This window comes from Neltuma alba, unplaced genomic scaffold (assembly GCF_004799145.2).
Source record: "Neltuma alba isolate B1F8T4 unplaced genomic scaffold, ASM479914v2 tig00012683_pilon, whole genome shotgun sequence".
NCBI classification, from domain to species: Eukaryota; Viridiplantae; Streptophyta; class Magnoliopsida; order Fabales; family Fabaceae; genus Neltuma; species Neltuma alba.
Window position 1 is genome coordinate 182,203 of NW_021637112.1, and position 14,303 is coordinate 196,505.

Below are 14,303 nucleotides of genomic sequence, written 5' to 3' on the forward strand. Positions count from 1 at the left end.
AGTGTGTTGTACGGTGGGTTTGAGTAGGTTGAGGAGTTTTGAATTGGTTTCTGAGGTTGCTGTTTAAATTTTTGCTGAAGAATTGTGTTTAGATAGTTTTAAATTTGTATATATTGATTGGGTAGAAATTTTAATGATTTCAAGCCTTGTTAATCTTGTTAGAAAAATAATGCATACAAGGTGTTTGTTAAAATGCCTAAGAGGGATTGCATTAGATAGTTTGCTATATGTGTTGAATTTAGATTAAGGATTGGGTATACATTAAATGATTAATGAAAAAATTGCATTTAGATAAGTTAAAATTTGTTTACATTGATTGGGTAATAGATTTGAAGTTTGAAATCATTTGCTTGGAATTGGCATGATTTATGTTGTAATTGGAATGAATCGGATTCAATTGATATCATTAGTTTTGAATTTGGTTAATGTTTATTGGGACTGTGCTGAATGGAATTAAATTGTTTATAATTCCTTAGGTAGTAACAGAATGGATCATAGTTGGATGAATGCTTTAAGAACAAGTGATGAATATGAGAACGGAGTAGAACGATTTATTGAATTTGCTAAACAGAATGCTCGTAGCAATAACGGAATGTATTTTTGTCCCTGTGTCAAGTGTTTAAATGAGAGGCGACCAAGTGTTGATGATATTAGAGATCACCTGCTTTGTGATGGTATAAATCTTCGATATACAAAATGGATATGGCATGGTGAAGTAGGAACAAGTTCAATACTCGAAGAAGAGGAAGATATGGATGATGTAAATGATAGAATGAGCGATATGATTCGTGATGTAGGGGTAGAGTTCTTTGTGCAATCACATGCAAATGATAACTTGAAGAGTGATGCAGAGATGCCTTTGTACCCTGGGTGTTCTAAGTATACACGATTGACAGCTGTATTGAAATTGTTCAGTTTAAAAGCAAATAATGGGTGGACTGACAAAAGTTTCACAGAGTTGCTTCAATTGATTAGTGATATGCTTCCAATTGATAACGTTCTTCCAAATCGTGTGTATGAAGCAAAGAAAATCTTGTCTCGGATGGGTATGGGCTATGAAAAGATACACGCTTGTCCTAATGACTGTGTATTATATAGAAAAGAGTATGCTGGTCTACGTGAGTGCCCAAAATGTAAAACTTCACGATTCAAGGTGAAAAAGAACATGGACTGTGCTGGTAACTATGATGGTGACGAGACAAGTAAAGGGCAACCTTTGAAGGTGTTATGGTATCTTCCGATAATACCACGATTTAAGCGCTTATTTGCTAATGCAACAGAAGCGAAGAAGTTAAGATGGCATTTTGATGAGAGAATATCAGATGGAAGATATCTTCGGCACCCTGCTGATTCTCCTCAATGGCAGAAAATAGATGAAATGTTTCCAGAATTTGGTCTTGAACCAAGAAATCTTCGCCTTGGGCTTTGTACAGATGGAATCAACCCTTACGGTACTCTTAATAGCACACATAGTGCATGGCCAGTACTGTTGGTGATTTACAACCTACCTCCCTGGTTATGTATGAAGCGCAAGTACATGATGCTTTCTATGATGATTTCAGGACCGAAACAACCAGGAAACAATATCGATATCTACTTGGCACCTTTAATTGAAGATTTGAAGATGTTGTGGGAAGAAGGCGTGGATGTGTTTGATGCATACAAGCAGGAGTCCTTTAAGTTGCGTGCCATGATCTTTACAACGATAAATGACTTTCCTGCATATGGAAATCTATCAGGATACAGTGTGAAGGGGCATAAAGCATGTCCTATATGTGAAGCAGACACATACTTCCACCAACTTAAGCACGGAAGGAAGACAGTTTACCTCGGTCACAGGAGGTTTCTTGATCGGTTCCACCCATACCGGAGATTGAAAAAGGTTTTTAATGGCTCACCAGAGCATGGCATGGCTCCGAAGGCATTAACTGGAGAGGAAGTTTACCAGCGAGTTGAAAGAATCAATGTCATTTTCGGTAAGACTCAAAAAGCTGCAAGTGAGAAAAACATATGGAAGAAGAGGTCTATTTTCTTTGATCTTCCATATTGGCGCAGTCTTGATGTAAGACACAGTATCGATGTGATGCATGTGGAAAAAAATGTGTGTGATAGTCTTATCGGTACTCTTTTGCACATACCGGAAAAACTAAAGACGGAATTAATGCAAGACTTGATCTGGCTGAAATGGGCATTCGAGAGCGCTTACATCCACAATTGAGAGAGGGTGGTAAGCGGGCTTATATGGAACCTGCGGCCCACACATTGTCTAAAGTCGAAAAAACAAGCTTGTGTCGGTGTTTGCATGACATCAAGGTGCCCCAGGGGTATTCTTCTAATGTGAAAAGGCTTGTCTCAATGCATGATTTGAAGTTAGTGGGAATGAAGTCTCATGATTATCATGTACTGATGCAACAACTATTACCCGTAGCTATTCGAGGCACAATGAGAGATGATGTGAGGAGCACTATAACTAGATTATGTATCTTCTTCAATGCTATTTGTAGCAAAGTCATTGACATAGAGAAATTGGATGAATTGGAAAATGAGGGTTATGTTATCTTGTCTCAACTAGAAATGCACTTTCCCCCAGCATTTTTTGACATCATGGTGCATTTGATCATTCATTTAGTGAGGGAGATAAGGCTTTGCGGTCCTATTTTTCTAAGATGGATGTATCCATTTGAGAGGTACATGAAAGTCTTAAAAAATTATTCTAAAAATCCTTATCGACCTGAAGCATCAATTGTTGAAAGGTATGTAGCGGAAGAGGCTATGGAATTTTGCAAAACATATCTATCTATAGCTAAGACACCATCTCGGCATGAAAACGGTACAAGTAAAGGAATCAGGGGGTTGAAGGTAAAGAGTATGGGTCGTGAAGAAGTGTTACAAGCGCACTTATACATATTGAATAATATGGAAGAAGTGCAGTCGTATTTAGATGATCACAAAAAAAGTTTAAAAGAGAAGTATCCAAAGAAAAGTGATATGCAGATAGCAAATGAGCATAACAAAACATTTATAACATGGTTCAGTGAAAAAGTTTTGAGAGAGGCCAATGTATCTGATACAATAAAATGGTTAGCTTGGGGTCCTTGTTTTGAAGTTATCACTTGGAGTGGATACGACATAAATGGATATTCCTTCTACACAAAAGCTCAAGATGACAAAAGTACTGTGCAGAATAGTGGGGTAATGGTGGTTGCTGAAGCGATGCATTTTTCGAGTTCGAAAGATAAAAACCCCAAATTGGCATCTATGGCTTATTATGGAGTTATTGAAGAGATATGGGAGGTAAACTACACCAATTTCAAGATTCATGTCTTCAAATGTAAATGGGTCAACAACAACAGTATTGAAATAGATCAACAATTTGGATTTACATTAGTTGATCTTGGCAGGGTTGGTTATGCAGATGAGCCTTTCATTTTAGCAAGCCAGGCAAAACAAGTATTTTATGTTACTGATCCAGCAAATAAAAAATTGTCTATTGTCCTTCAAAGTAAAAAGCAGAAGGACAGTGATCCTACCATGAATCTTGATGAGACACCACCTTTTGCTTCAAATCCGCCTAGACCAAGTGAAGTAGAATTGGTAGATAATGATGAATATGCTGCAAGAGATGATCATTGTGAAGGGATATGGGACAATGCATAAAGTCAGATCAAGTAATGTAATTTTGCAACGTACCTTGTGTTATTTTCTTTCATTTATTTCATTGCAATGTACTTGATATTATTTATATATTAATACATTTCACTATAATTTACTTATTTATCTAATTTTGGTTTTTCAACAGGCACATGGAGGAGGATTTTGATGCCAATATGGAGGAGGATTATGACATCGATGATGTCAATCAGCCGGAAGGAAGGAAGGTTAGAGGTAGTACAAGGCTACCAAAGTTAGCAGTACGTCATGGTCGTATTCAGAAGAAGCATGTGGATTTTGATGCCAATATGAATCCAATTGGTGAAGAGAAGGACAGATTCATTAGCTATATAGGCTCCGTTGCCCGAAGCAAAGTCAATATTCTATGGCCTAATTGGAAGTCAATTTCTAAGGAGACGAAGGATATGATTTGGGAATATATTTTGGTATGTCACTTTCTAATTTTATTTCATTTGTTTTATTGTAAATATAGTTATAACTAAGATCTTAAACTCAAACATATATATTTTTCTTTGCAGCAAACGTATGACATCCCTCGTACTGAGCAAATGAAAAAGCATTTGTTGCAGCAAGTTCGTCAGCGCTGGAAAGATTTTAAGCACACACTCACGAGCCAGTATGTGCGAGGGTCTAGAAAGATGATGATCCGTGCGAAAAATACTCCTTCCTTGATCCAGATGATTGGAGGAGGTTTGTGGCATCACGGCATGATCCTAAATTTCAGGTACATTGCCTTATAAAGCAAAGTCATTGATTTAATTTACTTCACTTACTCAATTTACTTTGTTTTCTTTTCCACAGGAATTAAGTGCGATGAATAAAGAAAGGCAAGCTAAAAATTTATATCCGCACTATTTATCCCGTGGAGGTTACAAGATGCTTGAGGAGAGGATCATGCAGGATGACTTTAAGGCGATGCAGGAAGCTGCAAAATCTGATCCTAGTATCGTTGTTCAGACCCCACCTCCTCCTCCACGTCATAGAAAATGGAAGGAAGCAAGGATGAAGAAGGGTCAATATATTAATCCAGCAGTTGCTGAGATTGCTAAAAAAATTGTAAGTTGTATACATCAAATAACTTTAACTTATGGTAATATTCCTTATATTTTATCATTAATTTTCTATTATACTGTCATTAATTTTTTATCATACTTAAAATGTTATAGGAGGTACTTGAAGAGCAAAGCAGTGAAGGTTCATTTAGTCCGAGTGGAAGGATGGACATTTTAGCGACAGCGATTGGGAAGCCTGATCACCCCGGACGCGTTAGAGGAGAAGGGAGGACAGTTGGTCTTACCCAATATTTTGGACAAACTTCACGAGCTTCTCTACGAAGTCAACCCACTGATGAGATGATAGCTAAACTTCGAGACCAAGTTCGTGATGAGCTCCAATCTGAGCTAGAGGTCAAGATTGAGGCCCAGTTACGCCAGTCACTTCGAAAAGAGCTTATGGCTGAGCTTCGTGATGAGATGAAATCTATGGTCTCTAGCATGCAAATTGGGACAGTTCAACAACAATGCACATCCCAGGTTTGTAATCAATTTCACTTAAATTAATGTTGAGTTTTACCAACGTTTTTTTAATTTAATTTAATACTTGCATTTCTCTCATTTAGGATTCCCCCGTCTTTCCTAGCACTAAAAACAGTTGTAATCCACCAGGGGCATTGGGAGAGCATGATCCTAGTAGTCCCACGCCGGACTTTGGACAACCTTGTTGTCTTCGTTTAGAGGTCCCAAGGATGCGTGTTGTTGCTGACGCTCTCCTCTACAATCAAGGGAGCACTATCCATCACCAACATATTCAAGAGGACCAAGCGAGGGTTACAGTTACGACTGTTCGAGAGGGAGAGACAGGTGCGGATGTGCCATTCCCGACTGCTGAAGTTGTGAAGTTAGGTCAGGCAATTGGAACTTTCATTCTTTGGCCTAGACACCTTGTTGATGAGGAGATAATACCTGTGATGGTAAGAAAATGTTATTCTATACTGTGTGCATTTTTTTAACATAATACTTATAATACTTATTATGTTTATTTGATGTTTCATTAGGACCAGGAAGATGTTAATAGATATCCCTGCTTGGCACAATTATATGAGGAATATAAAACAATTAACAAGGTCGACATAAAGATGCCTGTAGGGATTGTGGGTGAAGAAAAATCATATTTCTTTGGACTTGACAACAAAGACATCAGGGATTTGTTATCCTTGAAGGAGTTGGACATAGCATGGGTTCAATTAGCAATCATGTAAGTTTACTTTTTCATTTCTAACTTAAATTTCTAATCTCTTACTTTCACATACTAATAATTATCTTATTTCAATTCAATGATAGCTTCTTCCATAACAAATGCATGTCATCAATGGAGAAGAAAAATTTGTATGGATATTTATGCCCTGCAAGTGTCCAGAAGAAGTACAACCCACTAGATAGGAGAATCAGATATGTGGGCAATACAATTGGAGACACTAAATTACCTTGTTATTTGGCACCAATTATTGAAGGGCAAGTAGCTTAATTATATTTATTTATACATACTTAAATTGTTAAGAATTATTGTGATATCCAGTAATGTATAAGTCTTACTCTATGATGCAGTTGTCATTGGAGTTTGTGTGTTTCTTGTCCCATTGACAATGTCATCTACTGGTTTGATCCCTTGGGTTGTCGTCCAAGCAGTGAGATGAGGGGCGTTTTCAACACGTAAGTACCTTAATGTAGATCAATAATTTTGTTTTCAATATAAATTATTTAACTTGTGCTTTCATTTGCTTATAGGGCTTTAAAGACTTATTATATAACCGGTGGGAAGCGTTCTGGGAAAAATGGCTCAACAACTTGGATATATCCTAGTGTGAGTACTTTAAATTGAAGTTCTTTCATTGATGGCAGTTATTTTATATATGAATTTGGATTATCATTTCCTTGTGATTTGCAGTGTGCTAAGCAACAAGGGCCAACAGAGTGCGGATATTACATTATCCGTTATATGTTTGAGATTATTGAGAGCGGATGTATTACAAAATTTGATGAGGTAAGTAAATATAATTTTAGTTTTGTAATAGTTGAATTTTTAAATTGAATTGTTACTTATTTTATTTTCTTCCTATGTTTAAATTTGTTCATTTGTCAATTTACAGATTTTTGATAATGATTGTTCATATACTATTGATGACATTAACTTCATCTGAGACCTTTTGGCACAGCAACTGCTTCAAGAATTGTGGTCCAGGGATTGAGCAAGTTTATGTTTAGAGACAATAGGATCAATATTGACTTTTGTAATTTGTTCTTCTTTTTTAACTAGTTAGTTAATTAATGTGTCTATATAGATGAAGTTATGATGTTGATATGTCTTGGCTGAAAATATTGACTGGTTCATACTATTTCAACTTGCTGGAAAGTGGCTATTATGGCTATTGTGGCTGTAGGAGAAGCAGTATATACGAACTGAATCTTTTTTTTAAAAAAAACAGAGTCAATTCACGTCTGTTTAGAGAAAAACAGACGTGAATTCACGTCTGTTTCTTTTAAAAACAGACGTGAATTCTCGTCCGTTCTAAACAGAAGTAAAAAGGGGGTACTTTTTATGTCCCTTCTTTTCATGTCCCCTGCAAAACAGACGTAAAAAGTCATCCAAAACAGAAGTAAAAAGTCTTCATTGTAGTAGTGCAAACAAAACACATTGAGTCATATACCAAGTTCTGAATGTACACTTAAACTTTAATTATCAAATGTGGTATTTTTCCCCTCAAAGAAATCCTTTTGAAGTTTAATCAATCTTAGTGTTATAGCTCCAACTAGTTGATTTATATTAGGCATCAATCAACACTTAACATTGCATTTGTTATCAGCTAAAGTTTGCACATGTATGATATTATAACACAAAAGCATCACAGCCCCCAATGCTTGCACTCACCAATTTATATGGTTTAACCATGGGTTACGTTCTTTTGTTGCCAATTTCTTAATAGCAGCTTTTTTTTCTTCTTCTTTTTAAGGATAAAAGGATCAACATATACTAACGATGTGTAGTGGTAGAACATGCATCTATGTTCAAAATGCAAAAGTCATATATATGTGATCAGCGTACCTTGATCTGTTAAAGAGAAAATTCCAAAGCAAAAGAAGTGTATTTCACAATGTTTCTTCTCCTTGACTGAAATATAAAGGAATGAGGAATAGAGTCGTCTTTTGTGGTTCTTTCCTTCGATGTGTCTATTGCAACCCTTTTAATTCCTTCATACTTTGTCCCTGTGTTGTTCCCTGAATCAATCACACTTTGCCCCAAAGCCAGAGGTTAAGGATGGAACAGGGAAAGATGGTGAATCCAGAAAGTTCAATCTCATTTCATTAAGAGTTTCAAGCTCCAGCGTATTAGTTCCTTAGTTCTGACCATCTTTAACATAGGCTTGTGCCTGGTTAACTCACACTTAGGCCAAGCCTAATAACTAAAATCATTTTTACACATTCAACTGAAAAAAAAATAAAGGTATTTTAGACACAAATGATTTAAATTAAATATAAAGGTATCATTCGCATCATTCGAGAATCATCAATACTTTGGGATCCGATGAATCAATAGGCAAAACATTATTTTTAACTAACAAGACTAACAATTCTACAGTCTACTAACGACCACAATAGAAATGCATCCATACATGACCAGTTCCAGATAGTTCTAAGTAAGAAGTATATATCAGGGCGATTATAGTGTAATATTAACATAATATATCCATCAAACTATGGCAAGATAAACATGTTTAACTTGAGGAGGCCATGTTTAAGATATAAATAGCTAGTTGGTTTTCTCCCAAGAAGAAGAATCTTTACTGGCTTGATAGAATTCTAAAAAGGGTTGAGATGTGGTCTGACACTCATGGCTTGATGAGTTTATGGCCTGATTAGTCTCATCTTTATCAGCTTCTTCTTTCATGGCCGATTTCAATTTCAAGTCATCATCCATAATCTCACTTTCATCATCTGAGACCTCCAGATTAGCAGGCCTACCTTCAAGAATGCCAAGCACTTTAGACATGGTAGGCCTAAGTTTTGGATTGTTTTCAGTGCATTGGAGAGCCACATCAATCATAGTCATTATTTCCTCTTTATTAAAGTCCTCACCCAACTTTGGATCCACCAAATCCATCAGATTACCTCCGTCTTTCAACTGATGAGCCTGATAACAACAGTACATATAAATGGAAGCCTTATAAGCCAGTGTACACAATTTAATTTGGAAAAGCTAAGCCATCTAGTTAATTAATTGGGATGTAGGATACCCAATCACGCAGATAAAAGCATTCGTCCTCTAACTTTTGCGTGATGTTGATCTTGCCACTGATAATTTCCAAAGGACCTATTCCTAAACTATAAACATCTGCTTTCTTAGTCAAATATCCATGCATTGCATATTTAGGAGCTATATAACCACTGCATAATAAAATTTCATTCATAAAATAAGAGTTAGTAAAGCCAATGCCCTGCATTTTTGTTTCTTTGCATTGTATTACCTTCAATTAAAATTATTATCAATTTCATAAAGGAGATGTCCACTACCATATTTGTATTTTCATCTCCCACGTGTTATCCAAACAAACATAACTAAAAAACATTTAATCATTACTAACCGAGTTCCAGTAATTCTGGTGCTAATAGGTCTATTTTCCTCCTCGTAAAGCTTGGCCAAACCAAAATCAGATCTCTTGGGGTTGAGATCTTTATCAAGCAACACATTAGTGGCCTTGATGTCTCTATGAACAATTTTAAATCTTGATTCTTCATGAAGGTAACCAAACCTCTCGCAATCCCAACACAAATCTTGTGTCTTGCTGGCCACCCCAATTTTATCTGGAGTTCTTGTGGGCCTTTGTTTTTTTAATAAAAACACGAATTAGACTTCGTTCTCACATAACCATGATACTACTCCGTCCCTTATCACAAGATCATTTTAGCTAAATTACGCGATTTAAGAAAACAGTTAAAATTAGTTAAAAGCAATTAATATATAGCAAATGTAATTTTTTTTCCAAATATACTCCTGCACATAAGTGGATAAATGTGAGAGAGTAATGATGAAATAAATGAAGAAAGAGAATGTATTTAATACATTAAATTAGGGGTTAAATATGTAATACTACATTAAATGCTTAGACAAGCTCAAATAGGATCTTATAAAAAGAGACAAACCTATTCAAAAAATTAGATCTTATAATAAGGGACGGAGGGAGTATAAGATAGTGGATCGTCATAGAGTAAAGTAGGCCAAAAAAATTTAGTAATTTACCCAATAAAGCACGAGTAAGACTATTGTTATCCATAAACTCATATATGAGCAACAACTGATCTCCTTCAACACAACAGCCATGAAGCTTAACAAGACAAGGGTGTTGCAAAGCAAAAATCATGCCTATTTCATTAAGAAATTCACGATGTCCTTGCCTTGATTTAGGAGATAGCTGCTTAACTGCAATTATTCTGCCATCTTTGAGAATGCCTTGTGTTTTTGGATATGAGAAATAAAGTTATAGAAAAGTTGAAATGGATTTTGATTTTAGGTAAGCAAGGGTCACAAATTGATCATGCATGTACTTTAATAGAACATATGGTCCTGTAACAACCTTATAAACAGGACCAAACCCTCCTTCTCCAATCTTATTATCAGCATGGAAGTTGTTTGTTGCTGCTTTGATTTCCTTTAAGATAAATATACCGGTTTTAAGATCCAAGCCCTTAAGATCTGTTTATAAAAGAAATAAAAGATTAGTGAGCTAGAATCTCCATTAATTGATATACTGATAGTTGACGATCATGCATAAGGTGAAAATACATTAGACACCAAAATTCATAATGTAGAAATACAAAGCCTATTTCCAAGGGAAAAAAGTTATCCATGAAAAGATTGGTTAGCATGACAAAAATAATTAAAAGTATATTGTTAATGAAGTTTTATTAGCAAAACCTAAATTAGCTTATTTTATGCTCCAATATTACCTATGTCTTGTGAATCTTTCCCATAAAGGACACTATTCTTTCGAAGGATAATGAGTAACACCAGTATGAGGAATACACATAATCCAACCATCATTTGAACAACAGCTCCAGCAAAAAACCCTTTTTCATTCCTTTGGTTATCAACAGAGAGCCCTTGTGAAGGAACTTTGAAGTCTGCAACCAAGAATAAATACTTACACCACATAACATGTAGTTTATAAGAAAACAGTAAGTCATATAATAACGTGAAAACTACTACTTACTTGGCATCACTGTGATAGCAGATATCAGGGGTCCATATACACCTCTAGTGGGAATTGAAGTAGTTCCTTTCCCTGCCTAATATAAATGAATCTCCAAAGTGGTATCGTTCACATCAACATCAAATTCCTTAGTGATGCCCTTACCTACTCCACCAGCTTCCTCTGCAATATTAAAATCTTTCAAGTATTTCAAACCCTGTGAAAATGTAATAATAAATCTAGAAACTACTTTGTTCTAGCAAAACTAGACAAGACATTTGATAAAAATGTAAGAAGCAATTGAAACAATCAAATAGAGTGCTTTGTACTTGTACTCATTGTCCAAAAAGAAGGGTTTCCTTGGCAGGGAAGATCCAAAAGATGGAGGTAATATTGGATTCCAAAATAAACTATTTTTGGCGCTCATGATTTAGATTGTGCTAATATGAGGGTCAAATTTGTCAACAGTCAAAAAGAAGGATGAATATACATAAATGAATTACATATCTTGGAAAGGATAAAATGGTGATAATTTTATTAAAAATGCAGTTTTGGTTTATTCATTTATGGCTAAACTTGTGTTGTCTTAATTCTTGTACTCTCTTTCCCTTTCTTCTTTCTTTTGCTTGGTGATCACACATACCCCTTTCCACGTGTTGTAGAACTTTGAGATCTGAAGATCGGTTATTTTGCTCTAAGACAAATTAAAAATGCAACCAATGACTTTGAACCTACAAATAAGATAGGAGAAGGTTGCTTTGGGCCTGTGTATAAGGTAACACGAGATTCTAAAATATTGTAGCATGCCACGTATACTTACACTGATTTAAATTGTTAAATGGCAAGGTATGCTGTCTGATGGTGTTGCCGTTGCTATTAAGCAACTATCTTCCAAGTCAAAGCAAGGAAATCATGAATTTGTTAATGAAATAGGAATGATATCCGCTTTGCAACATCCAAATCTAGTGAAGCTTTACGGCTGTTGCATAGAAGGAAATCAATTGTTGCTTATATATGAATACATGGAGATCAATTGCCTTGCTCGATCACTTTTTGGTAAATGCTTCATTGACAAGTTGTTTGCGTAAAATACCTGCTTCTGATTTGAAATATGCAACTTGAAGGCATATTTTCTCTTCTCTTAGTTATTTTCTTAACTTTTCAGGCTATGATGAACAACGGATACACTTGGACTGGCCCACAAGAGTAAAGATTTTTCAGGGGCTAGCGAGGGGATTGGCTTATCTTCATGAGGAGTCAAGGTTGAAAATAGTAAATAGGGACATTAAGACAACAAACATCTCACTTGATAAAGATCTAAATTCCAAAATCTCTGATTTTGGTTTAGTGAAGCTTGACAAAGGAGAAAATACCCACATCATCACCCGAGTAGCTGGAACAATGTATTTATTGTGTCATATTCCATTGTGTGCTTGACTGATTACTTGTAAAAAGTTTATCTTCTTTATACACTTCTGGCTTACTCTCATATATAATCCTAGAAACTGTTAATATTTCATATCGTAAAATCTCTAATTGGTGGGTACTCTATGTTTTCTTTTTAGTGGTTATATGGCTCCTGAATATGCAATGAGAGGTTACTTGATAGATAAAGCAGATGTTTATGGCTTTGGAGTTGTTACTTTGGAGATTATCAATAGAAAGAGCAATGCAAGTTATGAGCTAATGGATGACTTTGTTCATCTTCTTGATTGGGTTTTTTTTTTTTGTGGTTAGCAAAAATTTGTGACTAGTGAGTTTCTAATGATTAAAGTATTTCTCAAGAGAATTTAGGTGCATATATACTACGTTCACTCTCTTCATAGTCCTAAAATTTAAACAATACTATAAGAGTTTTCAAAATCAAATAATAAGATGCCTAGCTAAATTTACTTAGAGAAACAAAGACAAAACAACTATATGGGATAAAATTTTTTTCTTTTCTGATGCATATAGTGGGTAAAATCTTAATTCATACATCTTTATATGTCATTGAAGGCCTTTGTTCTCCAAGAGGAAGAAAGGCTTTTAGAGTTGGTGGATCCATGTCTTGGTTTAAACTACTCCCAAGATGAAGCCATGAGAATGCTAAATTTGGCTCTTTTATGCACTAATCTATCTCCCACCCTCAGACCCTACATGTCATCTGTAGTGAGCATGCTTGAGGGAAAAACTCCAATCCAAGCACCAATAAACAAGCACAGAGATCAATATTCAAGGTTCAAAATGTTGTCATATGACAACCAAACATTTGTAGCCTCTCAATCAAGTATGGAACAAAGAGGCAAGTCAACAGATGGGTCATGGGTTGACTCCTCAGTATCTCTTCCAAGTAAGAATGATTTTTCTTCATCTAATTAGCTTCTTGAAGATTAAAATTTAATGGTTGGAAACTGTAGTTATAGAATTTGTATTATGTTATAATAATTATATTTGTTTGAAAATATAGGTTGTCTTTATTTATTTTTGTGAATTATTTAGGTTTACCTTATTTAAATTTTCAATAATTACACTTAGAGCTCTGTAAATAATACTAAGATATTTGTCTTTTGCTTCTTATAGTTTCTCTCTGTTTCTCCCCCTTTTCTTCTCTTTTCTCCTTTTATGCATGATTTGTTCATCTGTCAAGAAGAAAACTTGCATGTATTTTTCAATTCTTTAGTAAAGGAGTAAACAAGAATTGTAGGCTTTGGGGAAAAAGAATCGTAGAGTAATTATTTATACAATGTCAAACGCAATACCTTGAGTCATATACCAAGTTCTGAATGTACACTTAAACTTTAATTGTCAAATGTGGTATTTTTACCCTGAAAGAATCCTTCTGAAGTTTGATCAATTTTAGTGTTATAGCTCCAACTCTCTGATTTATATTAGTCATCAATTAACATTGAATTTGTTATCAACTAAAGTTTGCACCTATACGATATTATAACCCAAAAACAGAACAGCCCAAGGCTTGTACTCACCAATTTATATAGTTTAACAATAGGCTACGTTCTTTTATTGCCAATTTCTTGATAGCAGCTTTTTTCTTTTTTCGTTTAAGGATGAAAGGATCAACATATGGTTACGATGTGCAGTGGTAGAACAAGCATCTACATTCAAAATGCAACGGTCATATATATGATTAGTGTACCTTGATCTGGTGAAGAGAAAATTCCAAAGCAAAAGAAGTGTATTTCATGGCGCTTCTTCTCCTTGACTGAAATATAAAGGAATGATGAATAGAGTCGTCTTTTGTGGCTCTTTCCTTCGATATGTCTGCTGCGACCCTTTTAATTTCTTGACACTCCGTCCCTGTGTTGTTCCCTAAATCAATCACACTTTGCTTCAAAGCCAGAGGTCAGGGATGGAATAGGAGAAGATGGTGAATCCAGAAAGCTCAATCTTG

The 14,303-nt window shown here is 35.3% G+C and overlaps 1 long non-coding RNA gene and 1 pseudogene across 1 annotated transcript; one reads left to right on the forward strand and one right to left on the reverse strand.

Moving 5' to 3' along the window:
• LOC114729823 (probable leucine-rich repeat receptor-like serine/threonine-protein kinase At3g14840) overlaps window positions 1-14,303 on the reverse strand; it is a 64,439-nt pseudogene that overhangs the window by 22,247 nt on the left and 27,889 nt on the right.
• On the forward strand, window positions 6,497-6,846 carry LOC114729832 (uncharacterized). The gene is made up of 3 exons (XR_003738782.1): window positions 6,497-6,531; window positions 6,616-6,711; window positions 6,818-6,846. It is a non-coding gene; the product is annotated as an uncharacterized LOC114729832 (long non-coding RNA).